The sequence below is a fragment of the Somniosus microcephalus genome, chromosome 4, assembly GCF_052327205.1.
Source record: "Somniosus microcephalus isolate GS21.2 chromosome 4, FLI_Smic_1.0, whole genome shotgun sequence".
NCBI lineage: Eukaryota > Metazoa > Chordata > Chondrichthyes > Squaliformes > Somniosidae > Somniosus > Somniosus microcephalus.
In genome coordinates this window covers 86,431,673-86,453,021 of record NC_140990.1, presented here as the reverse complement: position 1 = coordinate 86,453,021, position 21,349 = coordinate 86,431,673, and the positions used below count along the sequence as shown (strand labels likewise).

General features: G+C 47.1%; 1 pseudogene across 1 annotated transcript in view; it reads left to right on the top strand.

Moving 5' to 3' along the window:
* The first annotated feature begins 9,024 nt into the window (after nt 1–9,024).
* The window catches only part of LOC147119428 (uncharacterized), a 66,740-nt pseudogene continuing 54,415 nt past the window's right edge, over nt 9,025–21,349 (top strand). Inside the window, exons 1-2 of the transcript XR_015077881.1 lie at nt 9,025–9,389; nt 11,937–12,901. The product of XR_015077881.1 is annotated as an uncharacterized LOC147119428 (transcript). The remainder of the gene's footprint in view (nt 9,390–11,936; nt 12,902–21,349) is intronic.

Genomic DNA, 21,349 nt, shown 5'->3' with positions numbered 1-21,349 from the left:
AAGGGTCTATTGGCAGAAAAGGCCTTAATTTTGAAGACTGTTTTAAAAGAAGCCCAGGAAAAGGGGCACACAAAATGGTCGCCAGACCCCGTGACCAGCTTTTGGGACATTTTAAAATGGTTCCTGCAGTCCACAGACAGCCTTTGTGGATTCAGCCCACAGTAAGTTCTGGAAGGCAGTTTCGGAGAAAACGAAACCAGACAGAACCCCATACATATGGATTGGATGCAGATCCAGTCAGATCGGCCTGTAGATAAAGGCCATCTAAATGTTTACCCAGACAAAAGGAGAACAGCTTCAAATTAATAGGGGGAACATCAAGACCCATTAAAGACATCAAGAGGACATTAAAGACAACACAAGGTCATTCCAGACCAGAGATGGCCGTTACCAGCCATCCTGAAAGTACTTTAAACATAATAACTACCCCGCTGTGCTACAAGCCCGCCAAAAGTTAAACAAAGACTAACCTTCATGTGGTGGGAGATAAGGGCCTCAATGAGAAGTATAATTGGGGACCCGGGATAGCTATCGGTGGGCCTTTCGGTAGCGGGAAGAGAGCGAAGAGTCGATAGCGATTTGGAGAGCTTCGTAGATCGGCCTTTGAGGAACGTCGATCCGGGGACGGTCAAGAAGGTGGTTCAAGTAGAGTCTGCGTCCCGCCCCGGGGTAGCCATCGGGAGATCATCGATAAACCCCGGGCCGTTGACAAGACAAAGGACAGTGACCCTCCACGAAGAGACCCATATGAGTATGGAGAAACAGCTGGGCTTTGCGACGAAACCCATATGAACATGGTCAAGCAGTTAGTCTCTCTCCGCGCCGACGTCCAGGCCTGCTAACATCCAGCCTGTCCGTGACCTTCACCTTGAGGGAGAAGAGTGTCGCAGCCCGCTGCGTTCCACTGACCACGTGGAGACAGGACGCCTGAGAGGATCAAAACCCTATACTTTCTAACTGGATTGGTGAGCATGTTTCTGGCCCCTCATAATCTGATCTAGATAGGTTTAGGGGGTGGGCATTTCAGGGGATAATTAATAATGAGTTGTTGTCCCTCGATGTTCCATGTGTTTCCCCATTTCGTGATGACCTTTGTAAAGTATAATATGCCTGTATATATATATTAGTTAGTACTGTATTGTGATTTGTTTTTCCCTCCCATGTACCTTTATTGGCTTACATTCAATTATTTTTCCTTGTACAATAAAATTTCATTTCGTTTTAATTAAACTTGGTCTACAGAGTATTCTCTACATTGTAGTTCCTGCCTCAAAGTCCAGTGTATAGAACCTAAGGGGTGAGTGGGTCGAACCACTCAGAAAATTACTGTGCAAGAGAGAGAGGCCTCTGGAGAGAGAAACCTCAGCGATCTAAAACCCCTTACAGGTGAGACCTGTACAAGTCGGACGGGTCACACCTCAATAGAGCCGGGACCAATATTCTCGCGGGGAGGTTTGTTAGTGCTGTTGGGGAGGGTTTAAACTAGCTTGACAGGGGGATGGGCACCAGCATATAGGAGTAGAAAAGAGGAATAAGGTGCATAAAAGAGTGAGTGTGTTGGATAGTACTAGAGAAGAAGATAGTACTAGAGGCGGTAGTAGAACCATATTAGATAGGAGCAGACTATGAAAAATTCAAAAATGGGTTTAGAATGCCTGTACGTAAGCGCACAAAGTGTGCCGAATAAGGTTGGTGAGCTACAAGCACAATTAGCTGTGTGGCAATATGATGTTGTGGCAATAATGGAAATGTGGCTTAAAAATGGTGAGGATTGGTCACTTAATATTCAAGGGTACAAGGTGTTCTGAAAAGATAGGGAAGGAAAAAAGGGAGCTGGGGTTACAGTGCTGATTAAGGAAGACATTGTAGTGTTGGAAAGGGAGGATGTTCTTGAGGGGACAAGGACAGAATCCATTTGGTTAGAGTTGAGAAGCAAAAAGAATATGATCACGCTATTGTATTCTATAGGCCTCCAAATAGAGAGGGAGGTAGAGGAGCAAATCTGCAGGGAAATTGCAGAGATATGCAAGAGCTATACAGTGGTGATATTGGGGGACTTTACCCAAATATCGATTGGGATAATGCTAGGGTAAAGGGAAAGGAGAGGGAGGAATTTCTGAAATGTGTTCAGGAGAATTTCCTTGACCAATATGTTCTTTGCCCAACTAGGAAGGAGGCATTGCTGGATCTGGTGCTGGGGAATGAGGTGGGCCAGGTCAGCCAAGTGTCTGTGGGGGAACACTTGGGTACGAGTGATCATCGTATTATAAGATTTAGATTAGCAATGGAGAGGAGCAAAGAACAATCTAGAGTGGAACTTCTAAACCGGAAAAGGGCCAACTTCAATGGGATGCAAAAGGATCTAGCCAGGGTAAAATGGAACCAAAGACTGACAGAAAAACTGTAACGGAACACTGGGTGATCTTTAAGGAGGAGATGTTCCAAGTACAGGCTAGGTACATTCCAACAAGAGGGAAGGGTAAGGGAACCAAAGCAAGGGCTCCTTGGATGATGAGGGAGATAGAGAACATAAGAAATAGGAGCAGGAGAAGATGATTAAACAAAAAAAGAGGGTGTATGATGAATGTCAGATGAATTCTTCAAGTGAGAACCAGACCAGAGAGGGAGTGTGAAGAACACAAATAACCTCCCAGAGATGTCGGGGAACATAGGGTCTAATGAGAGGGAGGAACTGAATGAAATCAGTATTTGTAGGGAAATGGTGTTAGAGAAATTGATGGGATTGAAGGCCGATAAATCCCCAGGGCCTGATAATCTACATCCTAGGGTATTTAAGGAAGTGGCCCTAGAAATAGTAGATGCATTGCTGGTCATCTTCCAAAATTTTATAGACTCGGGCACATCTCCCATGGATTGGAGGGTAGCTAATGTTACCCCACTATTTAAAAAAGGTGGTAGAGAGAAAACAGGGAATTATAGACCGGTAAGCCTGACATCGGTAGTGGAGAAAATGCTCGAGTCCATTATAAAAAATGTAACAGCAGAGCACTTGGAAAACAGTGACAGGATCGGACAAAGTCAAGATGGATTTACAAAAGGTAAATCATGCTTGACTAATCTACTGGAATTTTTTGAGGATGTAACTGGTAGAATAGATAAGGGAGAACCAGTGGATGTGGTGTATTTGGACTTTCAGAAGGCTTTCGATAATGTCCCGCATAAGAGATTAGTGTGCAAAGTTAAAGCACACAGGATTGGTGGTAAGGGACTGTCTTGGATAGAGAACTGGTTGCCAGACAGGAAGCAAAGAGTTGGAATAAACGGGTCCTTTTCCGAGTGGCAGGCAGTGACTAGCGGGGTACCGCAGGGATCGGTGCTAGGACCAAAAATGATCTAGATGAGGGAACTAGATGTAATATTTCCAAGTTTGCAGATAACACAAAGCTGGGTGGGCGTGTGTGCTGTGAGGAGGATGCAGAGAAACTCCAGTATGATTTGGACAGGTTGGGTGATTATACTGCATTTGCAATGCATCTACCCAATGTGGATAAATGCAAGGTTATCCACTTTGGTGGCAAAAACAGGAAGACAGATTATCTGAATGGCAATAGATTGGGAAAAGGGGAAGTGCAACGAGACCTGGGTGTCCTTGTGCACCAGTCGCTGAAGGTAAGCATGCAGGTGCAGCAGGCGGTTAAGAAGGCAAATGGTATGTTGGCCTTCGTAGCGAGTAGGTTCGAGTACAGGAACAAGGATGTCTTGCTGCAGTTGTACAGGGCCTTGGTGAGACCACACCTTGAGTATTGTGTGCAGTTTTGGTCACCTTATCTGAGGAAGGATGTTCTTGCCATGGAGGGAGTGCAGTGAAGATTAACCAGACTGATACCTGGGATGGCAGGAATGACATATGAGGAGAGATTGGGTTGATTAGGCTTATATTCGCTAGAGTTTAGAAGAATGAGAGAGGATCTCATTGAAACTTTAAAATTCTAACAGGACTAGACAGACTAGATGCAGGAAGGATGTTCCCAATGGCGGGGGAGTCCAGAACCAGGGGTCACAGTCTAAGGATAAGGGGTAAGCCATTTAGGACTGAGATGAGGAGGAATTTCTTCACCCAGAGAGTGGTGAACCTGTGGAATTCTCTACCACAGAAGGCAGTTGAGGCCAATTCATTAAATATATTCAAGGAGTTAGATATATTTCTTAAGGTTAAAGGGATCAAGGGATATGGAGAGAAGGCAGGAGCAGGGTACTGAATTTGGATGATCAGCCATGATCTTATTAAATGGCGGAGCAGGCTCAAGGGGCCGAATGGCCTACTCCTGCTCCTATCTTCTATGTTTCTATGACTCCACTGCCGCGCCCTGGGACCACGTGATGACGGCAGGCCCCAAATCGAACCCCAAAACCACAACCGGCTTAATCGACAGGTTTCAAACCATAAAAAGGAACCCCATTGGTGAGCATAAATCCCTAGCCCCTCGTAGCTCAGTCTAGTTAGGTATTGGTGGTGGGACAAGGGTAGGGGGATTATTAATGCGTTTGTTCCCTCGTGTGTTCCCCATTCCCAAATAAGTGTACTTTTATATGCCTGTAATTATTCTAGTGATTTTCAGTGTTGTGATTTTATTGTGCCTTTAATAAAAATATGGTTTCCTTGCACCAAACCAGTTGTCTACTCTATTTCTGTATCGCCGCCTGTACCTAAGCCCGGTGTCTAGAACCCAGGGGTGTGGGAGCGATTCGAACCGCTCAGAGACAGTCAGGGGCAGAGCTGACTGGGCACACGCCACCCCCTACACTATGTATGAAAATGAGATTAGCAAAGAGAGAATATGAGAGTAGAATGGTGGTTAACATTAAAGGGAACCCAAAAATCTTCTACTGGCATGTAAACAGTAAGCAGGTAGTAAGAGGCGGGGTGGGGCCTATTGGAGGCAAAGAAGGTGATATATGCTTAGAGGCGCAGGGCAAGGCTAGAATACTCAATGAGTACTTTGTACCAGTGTTTACTAAGGAGGTGGATGTTGACAAAATATCGGTAGAAGTGGAAAAGGTAGAAGCAATGGAAGGGTGAAAATTGATAGACAGGGAGTACTAGAAAGGCTGGGTATGCTTAGAGTGGATAAGTCGCCTGGTCCTGATGGCTTGCATCCCAGGTTGCTTAGGGAATTGGGGGAGGAGATAGCGGAAGGGCTTGCCATAATTTTCCAATCTTCCCTAGATGTGGGGGAGGTGCCTGAGGATTGGAAAGTGGCAAATGTGACACCATTGTTCAAGAAAGGGTGCAAGGACAATCCTAGTAACTACAGGCCGGTCAGTTTAACATCAGTGGTGGGTAAAGTTTTAGAAACAATAATCAAGGAAAAAATTAACGGGCACTTGGAGAGGTTTAAGTTAATTAAGGAGAGCCAACACGGATTTGTAAAAGGAAGATCGTGTTTGACTAATCTCATTGAATTTTTTGATGAAGTAACAAGGAGGATTGATGAAGGGAATGCAATGGATGTTGTCTACATGGATTTTCGGAAGGCATTTGACAAATTACCACATAGAAGGCTGGTTAACAAAATTGAGGCTCCTGGAATAGGTGGGTCAGTGGTAGCTTGGATAAACAATTGGCTTAAGGACAGAAAACAGTGAGTTGTGGTAAATGGCTGTTATTCAGACTGGAGGATGACAGACAGTGGTGTTCCCCAAGGGTCAGTGCTGGGGCCACTGCTTTTTTTGATATATATAAATGACCTGGATATTGGAATACAGAGGAGAATTTCTAAATTTGCCGATGACACCAAACTTGGGTGTGTGTCAAACAGTGATGATACCAATCGACTGCAATGGGACATAGAAAGGCTAGCAGAATGGGCAGACAAAAATTAATACAGAGAAGTGTGAGGTGATGCATTTTGGCAGAAGGAACAGGGAGAGGCAATATACAGTAAATGGCACAGTTTTAAAGAGTGTGCAGGGACAGAGGGACCTGGGAGTTAATGTGCATAGGTCCCTGAAGGTGGCAGGACATATTGAGAGAGTGGTTAACAAAGCATACGGGATCTTGGGCTTCAGAAATAGAGGTATTGAGTACAAAAGTAGAGAAGTTATGCTGAACCTTTATAAAGTGCTGGTTAGGCCGCAACTGGAGTATTGCGTCCAGTTCTGGTCACCACACTTTAGGAAGGATGTGAAGGCCCTTGAGAGGATGCAGAGGAGATTTACCAGAATGGTTCTGGGGATGGGGGATCTTAGCTACAAGGACAGGTTGGAGAAGTTGGATTTGTTTTCATTAGAGCAAAAGGAGGTTGAGGGGTGATTTGATAGAGGTGTACAAGATGATGACGGGTTTGGATAGGCTGGACGGGGAAAGGCTGTTCCCACTAGTTGATGGTACAAGGACTAGGAGACACAGATTTAAGGTTTTGGGCAAGAGATACAGGGGGGATGTGAGGAAAAACATTTTTCGCAGCGAGTGGTGATGACCTGGAATTCGCTGCCGACGGAAGTGGTGGAAGCGGAGACACTCAAGGTTTTCAAGGGGAGACTGGATAGGCACTAGAGGGAAATAAACTTGCAGGGCTACGGGGATAGAGCGGGGCAATGGGACTGACTGGATTGCTCTACAGAGAGCCGGCACGGACTCGATGGGCCGAATAGACTCCTTCTGTGCCGTTATGACTATGACAGATATCCAGAATATTAACATCCAGCCCAGTTATTGGAGTTATTAAGATCAGTATAAACAAACCCCAACTGTCAGAAAGAACATGGTTCAGTCCTGGATGTGATTAACAGCAGAATCCAACCCCTGCCGTCACTTGTGAACTCACTGGTGTCTCAGCAGGTGGGATGACTGAGTGAATCCCTTCCTACACTCGGAGCAGGTGAACGGCCTCTCTCCAGTGTGAACAGACTGGTGTGTCTGCAGGTTGGATGAATTTGTGAAACTGTGTCCACACTCTGAGCAGATGCATTCTGCTTTTAAAGCTCTTCTCAGTCAGAACATTTAAATGGTCTCTTATTAGTGTGAGCAAGTTGGTGTGCAGGGAGACTGGAGGAGTTAGTGAATCCCTTCCCACACTCGGAGCAGGTGAATGGCCTCTCCCCGGTGTGACTGCGTCGATGAGTTTCCAGCTCAGACGGGTAATTGAATCCCTTCCCACAGTCCCCACATTTCCACGGTTTCTCCATGGTGCGGGTGTCCTTGTGTCTCTCCAGGTTGGACGATCAGTTGAAGCCTCGTCCACACACAGAACACGTGTACGGTTTCTCACCGCTGTGAATGGTGCGATGTTTTTTCAGGCTGTGTAACTGGTTAAAGCTCTTTCCACAGTCAGTGCACTGGAACACTCTCACTCGGGTGTGTGTGTCTCTGTGCTTTTCCAGTCACACTGATGTTTGAAATCTTTCCCCACAGAACAGACAAACATTTCTCCTTCCACATTCAAAGGCCAATGATATTCAGGTCCTGGTGAATGGAGTGACTGTCAGATCTTGACGTGATGTTTGGTTTGAGATTCCCGTCTGTAAATCCTCCCCTTCTAATACCCTGGAAAAGGAGTTTACGAAAGTCATCACTGGAAATACAGGATAGAAATTCAAAACAGAAAATTCTAGTTTCTATGGCACATTTTATCCTCTCTTGTTCCCCAAAAGTTGTAAATCCCCGTCCCACACACTCTCCCTCCTCCCTGTGCTGAAATCCAAACCCATCGCACCATCGCCAACACTTTTTCCTCTGCTCCCAGTTTTCCTCCTCCCCTGAAGGTGCTGACTCTGGCTGGGTTCAGTTCTACATTCACTGGTTCCCCTCCCTCTCCTCCCCTGAAGGTACTGACTCTGGCTGGGTTCAGTTCTACACTCACTGGTTCCCCTCCCTCTCCTCCCCTGAAGGTGCTGACTCTGGCTGGGTTCAGTTCTACACTCACTGGTTCCCCTCCCTCTCCTCCCCTGAAGGTACTGACTCTGGCTGGGTTCAGTTCTACACTCACTGGTTCCCCTCCCTCTCCTCCCCTGAAGGTGCTGACTCTGGCTGGGTTCAATTCAACACCCACTCATCCCCCTGTCTCTCCTCCCCTGAAGGTGCTGACTCTGGCTGGGTTCAGTTCTACACTCCATGGTTCCCTTCCCTCTCCTCCCCTGAAGGTGCTGACTCTGGCTGGGTTCAGTTCTACACTCACTGATTCCCCACATTTCGTAAACAGCTTCGGGCACATTGTTAAACACACACACACAGCAGAAGCACATTAATCTGATGCGCGATCACTTTCACACAAGCAGGCAGTGGTGTGGAGCCTCCTGAGAGTCTGGCCCCTTTACAGCCAGTATTTACAGGAGCTGGGACATGGAAAAGAGTCTAATTAAAATCAGTCATATATATTTTTTAATTTAAAATAGTAACTTCATTTACAGACGCTCCCTGACCAGTCTCCATTTCTCATCCATTTACAGACGCTCCCAGACCAGTCACTATTTTGCCTTCATTTACAGACACTTTTTGAGCAGTCACCATTCCTTCTCCATTTACAGACGCTCCCTGACCAGTCCCCATTTCTCCTCCATTTATAGACGCTCCCTGACCAGTCACCATTCCTCCTCCATTTATAGACGCTCCCTGACCTTTCACCATTCCTCCTCCATTTATAGACGCTCCCTGACCAATCCCCATTTCTCCTCCATTTACAGACGCTCCCTGACTTCCTGTCTGTCCCGGAGTTTGGCGCGGGGCCCCTTTGCTGAGCAAATCGGGAGAAACCAGGAAGCGGCGGGCGAATAATATTGAGTGTTTTAATAATGGGGCCTGGGGCCGCACTCGGGGTGTGAGCGACCCGCGTCCCCCCGGGGTTCATGAACACGCTCCCTGAGCTCGGGGTGTGAGCGACCCGCGTCCCCCCGGGGTTCATGAACCCGCTCCCTGACCTCTCTCACCTGATGTGTCAGCGGCTGCTGCCAAGGTCCGCGCATGCTCAGCTCACACTGCCCGGGTGATTGACGGGAGCTCGGACCAATAGGAAGAGCGGGGCGGGGCTGGAGAACCGAGCGGGTGGCGGGTCCTCCAAGTAATCGGCACAGCGACCCCTCCTGGTCACCAAGGGTAATAACCGCGCATGCCCAGAGGACGCCAAACCCCCCTCCCCTACTCGGAGCTGCGCCTGCGCACTGGGATGCTGTCGGACGGAGTCGGCGCGTGTCATTCTGGGGAAAAGCCTTGGTGTTGGTTACAGAGTCGCGATCGGTGACGGAAAGTGAGTTTTCTCCGGAACTCTCATTTCAACTCTAATTTCTCTCCACGGATGTTGCCTGGCCTGCTGAGTTTTTCCAGCATTTTCTGTTGTTATTCTGGGTAACGGTCGAAGAGTCGGGATTACCGGCGAAAAGCGAGTTTTTTCAGCTAGACGGACGAGCGGAGAGGGACGGGGAAATAAATAACGGTAAACACAAACCTGGGAGTCCGAAGATCCCGGGAAGCGAACGGAGCGGATTCAGCCTCGCGGAGCGGGTCAGACTTCCTCAGCGACACGTGACCGTGGCCTCTGACGTCACAGCCTCATGCACACGTGACCCGGGCCCACGGTCTGATTGACGGGAGCTTCCGACCAATAGGGAGCGAGTGGGGCGGGACTGGAGGAGCGAGCCGATGGCGGGTCCTCCAACCAATCGGGGAGCCCGAGGGGCGGGACTAGCGCCGGCTGAGTGTCTGATCCGCATGGCAGCGAGTTTCTCCAGTCCCTTGTTCGGGGCCAGGGGAGGCTGTGGGCCTTTGTTCCCCTTATTGGACACAAGGCTCTTTGTCTCACAACACACTGGCTCAGGTTTTAATAGAGACTTTTTAAATTCATCAATAAAAGCAGATAAACCCCATGCTTCTGTGGAAAAACTTTCTAATATTTTATAGAATCATAGAATGGTAACAGCACAGAAGGAGGCCATTCGGCCCGTTGAGCCCGTGCCGGCTCTCTACAAGACCACTTCAGCGAGTCCCACTCCCCCGCCCTTTCCCCGTAACCCTGCACATTTCTTTACTTCAGGTACTTATCCAATTCCCTTTTGATTCCCGACATCTCTGGGAGGTTATTTGTGTCCTCCTTTGTGAAGACAGAACCAAAATATGTATTTAATTGGTCTGCCATTTCTTTGTTCCCCATTATAAATTCCCCTGATACTGACTGCAAGGGACCTACGCTTGACTTCACCAATCTTTTTCTCTTTACATATCTATAAAAGCTTTTACAGTCAGTTTTTATGTTCCCTGCAAGCTTACTCTCATATTCAATTTTCCCCTTCTTAATTAATCCCTTTGTCCTCCTTTGTTGAATCCTAAACTGCTCCCAATCCTCAGGTTTACTGCTTTTTCTGGCCTATTTATATGTCCTCTCCTTGGATCTTATGCTATCCCTAATTTCCCTTGTTAGCCACGGTTGAGTCACCTTTTTGTTTTATTTTTATGCCAAACTGGGATGAACAAATTCTGTAGTTCATCCATGCCAAGTCATTAATATATATCAAGAAAAGCAGTGGTCCTAGTACCGACCTCTGGGGAACACCGCTGTGTACCTTCCTCCAGTCCGAGAAACAACCATTCACCACTATTCTCTGTTTTCTGTCACTTAGCCAATTTCGTATCCATGCTGCCACTGTCCCTTTTATTCCATGGGCTTCAACTTTGCTAGCAAGCCTATTATGTGGCACTTTGTCGAGCGCCTTTTGGAAATCCATGTACACCACGTTAACCGCATTGCCCTCATCAACCGTCTCTGTTACCTCATCAAAAACTCAATCAGAATCAGAGCAGCCGGGCCCGGTGGATGTGCGGCCAGGGCCCCGGCACCAGGAAACCCAGGGTGCAGAGCCTCCCCCATCCGAGCCGCTGCTTCCCGGTTTCTTCAGCCGGTTCCACCGAGTCTGAATCGGGACAAAGGACAGGAGCCAGGCTCCCAGAATGGCCCGCGGCCCCGGGGAGCATGCGCACCCCCAGCGGGGAAATCAGCGCCTTGGATAGAGCAGTTTCTGGGACGCGGGGAATTGTGGGTGCTGCGGCCGCCATTAGTCAGTGGCTGTGGGGAAGAGTTTTATTGCAGGCTGACGGAAGGTAGGTCCCTGGCCGCCTGTGTAGGTCTTTTTGTTGCTTCAGTTTGAGCTGGAGTGGAGATGGAGGAGGAGCTGCTGGGTTTAACCCCAGTACTTCTGAGCCCAGGAGGACCCAACAATTTCCAATGTGAGACTGTCAAGGGAGGTGGATTCTAGGGGAGATTAGGTTGTTAAACAGACACTGCCCCTACAATGTAAAAGAGTATTGTTTTAGGAACAAGTATTTCTGTGGAGGCTTTTAATCCAGCTTACATATACAGATTTGTTTTAATTCATTCTTGGGATGTGGGCGTCGCTCACAAGACCAGAATATATTGCCAATCCCCAGCTTCCCGTTGAGAAGGGGGTGGTGAGCCTTCTTCTTGAAACGCTGCAGTCCGTGTGGTGAAGGTACTCCCACAATGCTGTTGTGTAAGGAGTTCCAGGATTTTGACCCAGTGATGATGTAGCAACGGCAATATATGTCCAAGTCAGGATGGTGTGTGACTTGGAGGGGAACTTGGAGGTGATGGTACTCCCAAGCACCTTCTGCCTTTCTCCTTCTAGGTGCTGGAGGTTGCGGGTTTTGGAGGTTCTGTCAAAGTTCTGGTCGAGTTGCAGATGTATAAAGTCCATCTCCTTTGCCCCCTCCCCCTCCCACTCCCACCTCTCTCTCTCTCTCTCTCCTCCCATAGAGGCCAGAGTCGTGTGTAGGCCCAGACCAGGTGGCAGATTCCCTTCCCTGAAGGACATTTGTGGACCAGTGGGATTTTACCACAATCCGGCAGCTTTCATGGTCACTTTTTTCTGGTGCCAGCCCCACAAATGACCAAATTCATTGAGCTCAATTTCACAGCCTGCCTCTTTAGTGGGTTCTCTCTCACGCTCCCTGTTTTAAATTAATTTTACAGGGTATTAGAAGGGGAGGATTTGCAGACGGGAAACTCAAACCACACATCACGTCAAGATCTGACAGTCACTCGATTCATCAGGAACTGAATATCATCGGCCTCTGAACATGGAAGCAAAAAGCACCGTTCACAGTGGGGAGAAACCGTACACGTGTTCTGTGTGTGGACGAGGCTTCAGCCAATCCTCTGGCCTATCGACACACAAGCGCTTTCACACCGGGGAGAGGCCGTTCACCTGCTCTGTGTGTGGGAAGGGATTCACTCAGTCATCCGACCTGCTGAGTCACCAGCGAGTTCACACTGGGGAGAGGCCGTTCACCTGCTCCGTGTGTGGGAAGAGATTCACTCAGTCATCCCACATGTTGAATCACCAGCGAGTTCACACTGACAGGAGACCTTTTAAATGCCCGGACTGTGGGAAGTGCTATAAAAGTTCTGGGGAACTGACACGGCATCAACGTGTTCACACTGGGGAGAGACCATTCAGGTGCTCTCACTGCGGGACTGGATTCAAGCAATCATCAGAACTCACTGGCCACCAGCGAGTTCACACTGGGGAGAGGCCGTTCACCTGCTCCGAGTGTGGGAAAGGATTCACTCAGTCATCCGGCCTGATGAAACACCAGCGCACTCACACTGGGGAGAGGCCATTCACCTGCTCCGAGTGTGGGAAAGGATTCACTCAGTCATCCAACCTGCTGACACACCAGCAAGTTCACACTGACGAGAGACCTTTTAAATGCTCGGACTGCGGGAAGTGCTATAAAAGTTCCGGGGAACTGACACGCCATCAACGAGTTCACACTGACGAGAGACCGTTCAGATGCTCTGAGTGTGGGAAAGGATTCACTCGGTCATCTAACCTGTTGAGACACCAGCGAGTTCACACTGGGGAGAGCCAGTTCACCTGCTCCGTGTGTGGGAAGGGATTCACTCAGTCATCCAACCTGCTGAAACACCAGCGAGTTCACAAGTGACTGCAGGGGTTGGATTCTGCTGTTATTGCTGCTGTTAATCACATCCAGGTTGAACCATGTTCATTCTGACAGTTGGGTTTTGTTTCTGCTGATGTTACTAACTCCTGTAACCTGGCTAGAGTTTAATATTCTGGATAGATGTCACATAAATCAGCTTTGTTTTAAACACATTGTTGTAGATTTTCTTCTTTCCCACCCGAGTGTTTAGCTTCACCTGGCTGGAGCTCAGAAAGCACAATCTGGGGAAGGATCGTACGGTGGGAACAGAACTTCAGCCTGGACACAGTCCTTCAGGGCCACACTGAGAGGGGCAAACGGCACTTTGGTCTTTCTCGTCTCTCTTCACTGACAGCAAAGTCTCCGTGCGGGTTAATCTCGAGGTGTGTGAGAAACGTGTCCCAGCCGCTCTCTGCCATGGTTCAGAGCTCCTAGGCACGGAACAGAAGGCTCCTTTAGGAATGTACCCAGTGCTTTTTTAATGGCCTTATTAACCTGTGTCGTTACTTTTAGTGATTTGTGTATCTGTATCCCTGGATCCCTCTGCTCCTCCAGCCCATTTAGACTCTTAGGGGGAAAATTCAGTGGCGCCCCCTTTGGGTCGCTAACGTCGCCGGGGCTAATTTTAGCCCCCCGAAAAAGTTAGCGCCCCTGTGCATTAAATTCAGTGGTAGCACCCCAGGCAGGAGGCGGGGTGCTACTGGAAGCGCTCCCCTCCCTCTTGAGGTGCTACCAGTGAATTTCGCGGTGCTTCGTGTAACAGCGCCACACCCGTCGGCTCTTAGCTCTGCGTCACAGCAGACCTCTCTCCCTGATTAAAGGGGAGGGGCCTAGCACTGAGCGCACCAGGGCCCTGCTGGACCACCGGGGAGCGGGGTGTCGGATCAAGAGGAGCGCCGGGCTGAGCGATCATGGCCGACACCCCGAAGAAGCAAGGGGAAGGGGGCAGGTGCTGGCAGTCGGCCAAAATAAAAAGTTGCCGCCCGACACCTGCCCTTTAAGTGGCGTCGCCGCGGCTGCAGGAATGACCCCTGACCCTGTCGGACATATCGTCCGGCGATGGGTCAGGGGTCGCAACCCAAGGTTGCAGCCGGGGCGCTGCGCACGGTGATGACGCCATTGCCGGCGGTGCAGTGCCGTGAGGCACTACCGGCTACCGCCGCCGCTAACCTCCCGCTGAATATCGCGGGAGGCACAAAGCAACTCAATTTTTCCCCCTTGTCCAAGTAGTGTGTGGCCTCCTTATTCTTCCCAGCAAAACACACCACCTCACACTGATCTATAGTGAAATTCATTTGCCAATTACACACACATTCTGAAATTTATTAATGTCTTTTTGCATTTTGTCTTCCTCAGTATTAACTCTACCTCCCAATTTGGTGTTATCGACAAATTTTGAAATTGTTCTTCTGATTCCTGAATCGAAATCGTTTCTGTAAATGGTGAACAACAGTGGTCCCAGCACCAATCCCTGTGGAACACCACTTCCTACCTTTTGCCAGTCTGAGTAGCTACTCCCAACCCCTACACTCTGTTTCCTGTTTTCTAACCAGCTTGCTATCCATAAACAGTTTGTAAGATCGACAAGATGACCAAGGTCGGGCCGTGTGGAGTGAAGGCAGCAGAATGGATGGAAAGCTGGCTACAAAACAGAAATCAGAGGGTTGGAGTTAAGGGAAGTTTGTTGCGATCTTTCCATCCATTCTGCTGCCTGGCCCTTGACTCCACACGGCCTGACCGTGGTCATCTTGTAGACCGTACATACTGCAGACACAGTGCACCAGTGGTGGAGGGGGTGGATATTGAGTCCTGTGGCAGGGGCGCTGATGAAGTGGATTTCTCTGTCCGTGAGTTTTGAAGCATCGCTAGTGGCGTTTTTCACCACTTTCCACCTTTAAAAAACAACCTTGCTGCCAGTTTATTAAAGCCATTAACAGCCGCTCGGGTGGGACACACCAATAAATGAGGCCTTGTTTCCCTCAGAATGACAGGCCTGAACCCGAGTTAGAAAACATTTAGTAATTAAACCAGACTGGGCGGTGCCTGAGGTGCGAGTTAGTAACGGAAAATTGGTGGCCAGCGTACTCCACACCAGGGCTGAGGACCCGGAGACTCGGGTTTCTGTATCATTTATTGATTCATTTAGTTCATTGCCCAATCTCAATCAGACTGGTGGGTCATCTTGCTGTCCGGCGGAGGCGAGGTTCCCCAGTGGAGGGCTCACTATGTGGGAGCCCTTCCCTGCACCATTGGGGATCTGGGGTGGAGACTGTTACAAGGAGCTGTCGTGTGCAACAGTTTTTAAGTTCCTTTCCAGATTCCAAGGCCAGATGTGTTTTTTGCAGCCTAGAGGAGTCCATGGGCCGTGTATATATTCAGTGTGAGAGGTTGCTGCCCCTGTATAGTTACCTGAAGGGGCTGCTCCTCAACTCTTGGTTACACTTTAGCCCCACACTCCTAATCTTTGCCCGCCCGGGGTGGAGGGGGGGTGGGTAAGTCGGAGGATCTTCTCCCGGACCTACTCTTGGGCCTGGCGAAAACAGCAATTTGTAGGTCCAGGATGGGCGGGGCCCATGGGGGGGTCACTCTGGCTGCCTGCCTCTCTCCCGCGGTCTTGTCCCTGCCCAGGTGGCTCTGGAGAGGGAGCAGGCGGTGTCCACCGGTTCACTTGATACCTTCCTCGACTGGTGGGCACGGAAGGTATCAAGAGGCGATAATCGATCCTCACGATCACATTGTGATGTAATTATTAATTGTGTGTGTGTCACAAATACATATCTTCTATTTTGATACAAAAGCTCTACTAGACTTGTTAAACTACTAGTTATTTAATCCGGGCTGCAGCTGCTGAAAGGTTGACTGTACTGAGCTTTGTGGCCAGAGCTGGCAGACGTGTTGTTCTGAAGTCTGATGTCTCACACCTGAAGAGTCTGTTTATGTCGTGTTGCAATGACCTTTTTCTGTTGCCTGGTGTCAGAAATAGAAATCAAAGGAAGATGATGCCCCACTCTGTTAATCAACTCTTTGACACATTTCCATGCATTTCCTTTCTTAATTTACAAAGATCACAACTCCATTAGTGAACAATGGATTGCCAGCTGCCACTTTTTAGTGAGGCTTGAAAGGATTCGCTGTGAAGCTACACCTGCCCATCTGTCTGTGTGTAAATGTGTTTGGATTGTGTCAAACAACAGTCCTAATATCTCGCCTACATCCATTACAATTTTTGAAATGTTAGATTGTACTTGGAAGAAGTTTAGTTTGAATCTGACAATTCTGAAATTGGGAGCTGTTAATGATTTCTGTTTTTCACATAACTATATAGTGATGTGATCAGTCAAAGCAAATTAAAAGATGGTGCTATTTACTGAACACAACTGAATAATTCTACAAGGATGCTATCGCAGTCTTCCTCAGTATTAACTACACCGCCCAATTTAGTGTCATCTGCAAATTTTGAAATTGTACTTCTGATTCCCAAGTCCAAATCATTCATGTAAATGGTGAACAACAGTGGTCCCAGCACCGATCCCCGCGGAACACCACTTCCCACCTTCTGCCCGTCTGAGTAAATACCTTTAACTCATCCCGTTACTATAACTGGACTTGTCTCCATTCCCGTGCCGAGGGGATTGCTGTACCAGACGGGAGGGAAACATTTGGGGACTCTCGATTCTCCACCAATTCCCATTCCCCTTCTTTCTGGTGGATAATGGAGGTGCCACTGTGTGTAATGTGCAAGTCAGTAAGAATTGTCAGTGAGGATTAATCAGCACTTTCTAATTGGAGATGTTCATCAGTGGAACCTTTAAGACACTGAATTGTAGATTTTGTACCAAAGATCAATTTAGGATTGAAGTAAAAGTTCATAATTTTATTGTAAAATAATTCAGGGACACTCATCAGAAATTAAGGGGAAAGATCAGACAGCGGTTCTTAAATAAACACTGCAGCCCCGACAACTCAATCAGCTATATATCCAGAATATTAAACTCCAGCCCAATTATAGGGGTTATTAACATCAGCAGAAACAAACCCCAACTGTCAGAATGAACATGGTTCAGTCCTGGATGTGATTAAGAGCAGAATCCAACCCCTGCAGTCACTTGTGAACTCGCTGGTGTGTCAGCAAGTTGTATGAATGATTAAATCCCTTCTCACACATGGAGCAGGTGAATGGCCTCTCCCCGGTGTGAATTCACTGATGTGTCAGCAGGTTGGATGATTGATTAAATCCCTTCCCACACACAGAGCAGGTGAACGGCCTCTCCCCAGTGTGAACTCGCTGGTGTGTCAGCAGTTTGGATGACTGATTAAATCCCTTTCCACACACTGAGCAGGTGAATGGCCTCTCCACGGTGTGAACTTGCTGGTGTGTTAGCAAGTGGGATGACCGAGTGAATCCCTTCCCACACACACGGAGCAGGTGAACGGCCTCTCCCCAGTGTGAACTCGCTGGTGTAGAATGAGGTTGGCTGACTGCTTGAACCTCTTCCCACAGTGAGTGTAGCTGAATGGTCTCTCGTCAGTGTGAACTCGCTGATGTGTCTTTAAAGGTATTTACAGAAACATGGCTGCAGGGTGACCATGACTGGGAATTAAACATACCAGGTTATTTAACAATCAGGAAGGACAGGCAGGAAGGGAGGGGAGGTGGGGTGGCTATGTTAATAAAGGAAGGAATCACTATAATACAGAGAAATGATATTGGGTCAAAGGAGCAGGATAGTGAAACAGTTTGGGTAGAGATAAGGAATAATAAGGGGAAAAAAACTAGTGGGCGTAGTCTATAGGCCACCGAACAGTTGCAACTCTGTTGGACGGAGTATTAATCAGGAAATAGTTGAGGCTTGTAATAAGGGAAGAGCTATAATTATGGGGGTTTTTAACTATCATATTAACTGGACAAATCAAATTGGGCAGAGCAGCCTTGAGGATGAGTTCATTGAATGTATTAGGGATGGGTTTCTTGAGCAGTATGTAACTGAACCGACCAGGGGGCAAGCAACCTTAGATTTGGTCCTGTGTAATGAGACAGGATTAATTTAAAATGTGCTAGTAAAGGATCCCCTTGGAATGAGTGACCATAACATGGTTGAATTCCATATTCAAGTAGAGGGTGAGAAGGTTGGATCTCAAACAAGCATGCTGAGCTTGAATAAAGGAGACTATGAAGGTATGAGAGCGGAATTACATAAGAACATAAGAACATAAGAAATAGGAGCAGGAGTAGGCCAATCGGCCCCTCGAGCTTGCTCCGCCATTCAATAAGATCATGGTTGATCTGATCCTAACCGCCAATCTACTATCACAGAACCATCTCCTGAATCTAACAGAATTAGACACACGAAATAGGAGCAGGATCAGGCTACACAGCTCCTGGGCCCGCTCCGCTACCCACAGGGCCATGTCCGATCCGAACCTAGACTCGTCCAAATTCCTGCCCGCTCCCCGTAACCCTTAATTCCCTTTACTTCTAGGAAACTGTCTATTTCTGTTTTAAATTTATGTAATGATGTAGCTTCTACAGCTTTTTGGGGCAGCATATTCCATGGACCTACCACCCTCTGAGTGAAGTAGTTCCTCCTCATCTCAGTTTTGAAAGAGCAGCCCCTTATTCTAAGACTATGCCCCCTAGTTCTAGTTTCACCCATCATCGGGAACATCCTCCCCGCATCCACCCAATCCAACCCCTTCACAATCTTATATGTTTCAATAAGATCGCCTCTCATTCTTCTGAACTCCAATGAGTAGAGTCCCAATCTACTCAACCTCTCCTCATATGTCCATCCCCTCATCCCCGGGATTAACCGAGTGAACCTTCTTTGTACTGACTCGAGAGCAAGTATGTCTTTTCTTAAGTATGGACACCAAAACTGTATGCAGTATTCCAGGTGCGGTCTCACCAATAACTTGTACAACTGAAGCAATACCTGCCTATTTTTATATTCTATCCCCCTAGCAATGAAAGCCAACATTCCATTGGCCTTCTTAATCACTTGCTGCACCTGCATACTAACCTTTTGAGTTTCATGCACCAGGACCCCCAGATCCCTTTGTACTTCAGTACTTTCAAGTTTCTTGCCATTAAGATAATAACTTGCTCTACGATTTTTCCTGCCAAAGTGCATAACCTCACACCTTCCAGTATTGTATTCCATCTGCCAAATCTCTGCCCACTTACTTAGCCTGTCTATATCCCCTTGCAGGTTTTTTATGTCCTCCTCACTCACTACTTTCCCTCCCATCTTAGTATCATCTGCAAACTTTGATATGTTACACTCGGTCCCCTCCTCCAAATCATTAATATAGATTGTAAAGAGCTGGGGACCCAGCACTGACCCCTGCGGAACACCACTAGTTACTGATTGCCAGTCTGAGAATGAAGCATTTATCCCAACTCTCTGTCTTCTGTTAGATAGCCAATCCTCCATCCATGCCAGAATATTACCCCCAATCCCGTGATTTTTTATCTTAAACAATAATCTTTTGTGTGGCTCCTTGTCAAATGCCTTTTGGAAGTCTAAATACACTACGTCCACTGGTTCCCCTTTATCCACCCTATATGTTACTTCCTCAAAGAACTCCAGCAAATTTGTCAAACATGACTTCCCCTTCATAAAACCATGCTGACTTTGTCCTATTAAATTATGATTATCCAAATGTCCTGTTATTGTCTCCTTAATAATGGACACCAAAATTTTACCTACCACAGATGTTAGGCTAACCGGTCTATAGTTTCCAGCCTTCTGTCTACTGCCCTTTTTAAATAAGGGTGTTACATTAGCAGTTTTCCAGTCTGCCGGGACCTTTGCTGAGTCCAGGGAGTTTTGGAAAATTATTACCAATGCATCCACAATCCCTACCGTCACTTCCCTCAAGACCCTAGGATGTAAGCCATCAGGTCCAGGTGATTTATCCGCCTTGAGTCCCATTATTTTACCGAGTACCACTTCCTTAGTGATTATGATCGTGTTTAGCTCCTCCCCCCCCATAGCCCCTGTTTGTCCAGTGTTGGGATATTCTTAGTGTCCTCTACTGTAAAGACTGATACAAAATATTCATTCAGTGTTTTTGCCATCTCCATATTTCCCACCATTAATTTCCTGGTCTCATCCTCTAAGGGACCAACATTTACTTTAGCCACCCTTTTTCTTTTTATATAACTATAAAAACTCTTACTATCTGTTTTTATATTTTTTGCTAATTTACTTTCATAATCTATCTTCCCCTTCTTAATCAATCTTTTTGTTATTTTTTGCTGTCTTTTAAAGTTTTCCCAATCCTCTATCCTCCCACTAGATTAGGCCACCTTATATGCCCTTGTTTTTAGTCAAATACTATCCTTAATTTCTTTACTTAGCCACGGATGGCTGTCTTTTCTTTTACACCCTTTTCTTCTCAGTGGAATATATATTTTTTGGAAGTTGTAAAATAACTCCTTAAATGTACACCACTGATCATGTATCGTCTTACCCTTTATTCTATTTTCCCAATCCACTCTACTCAATTCCACTCTCATACCTTCATAGTCTCCTTTATTCAAGCTTAGCACGCTTGTTTGAGATCCAACCTTCTCACCCTCTAATTGAATATGGAATTCAACCATGTTATGGTCACTCATTCCAAGGGGATCCTTTCCAAGGACATTTTTAATTAATCCTGTCTCGTTACACAGGACCAGATCTAAGGTTGCTTGCCCCCTGGTCGGTTCAGTTACATACTGCTCAAGAAACCCATCCCTAATACACTCAATGAACTCATCCTCAAGGCAGCCCTGCCCAATTTGATTTGTCCAATTAATATGATAGTTAAAACCCCCCATAATTATAGATGTTCCCTTATTTCAAGCCTCAACTATTTCCTGATTGATACTCCGTCCAACAGAGTTGCAACTGTTCGGAGGCCTATAGACTACGCCCACTAGTGCTTTTTTCCCCTTATTATTCCTTACCTCCACCCAAACTGTTTCATTATCCTGATCTTTTGACCCAATATCATTTCTCTGTATTACAGTGATTCCTTCCTTTATTAACATAGCCACCCCACCTCCCCTTCCTTCCTGCCTGTCCTTCCTGATCGTTAAATAACCTGGTATGTTTAATTCCCAGGCATTGTCACCCTGCAGCCATGTTTCTGTAATGGCCACAAGATCATACCCATATGTAGTTATTTGTGCCATTAACTCATCTATTTTGTTACGAATGCTACGTGCATTCAGATAGAGAACTTTCAAATATGTTTTGTGACACTTAGTTCCTGGTTTTGCCCTTTTTATTACTTTACCTTTTACTCCATACCTTCTGCCCCTTCCTGACATGCTCTGGTTTTTAATTTCCCCACTGCTACTTAAGTCTATGACCTTCTCTGTTGTCATTTTTATTATTTGCTCTCTAGGAACCTCCCCCCCACTAGTTAGTTTAAAGCCCTCTCTACAGC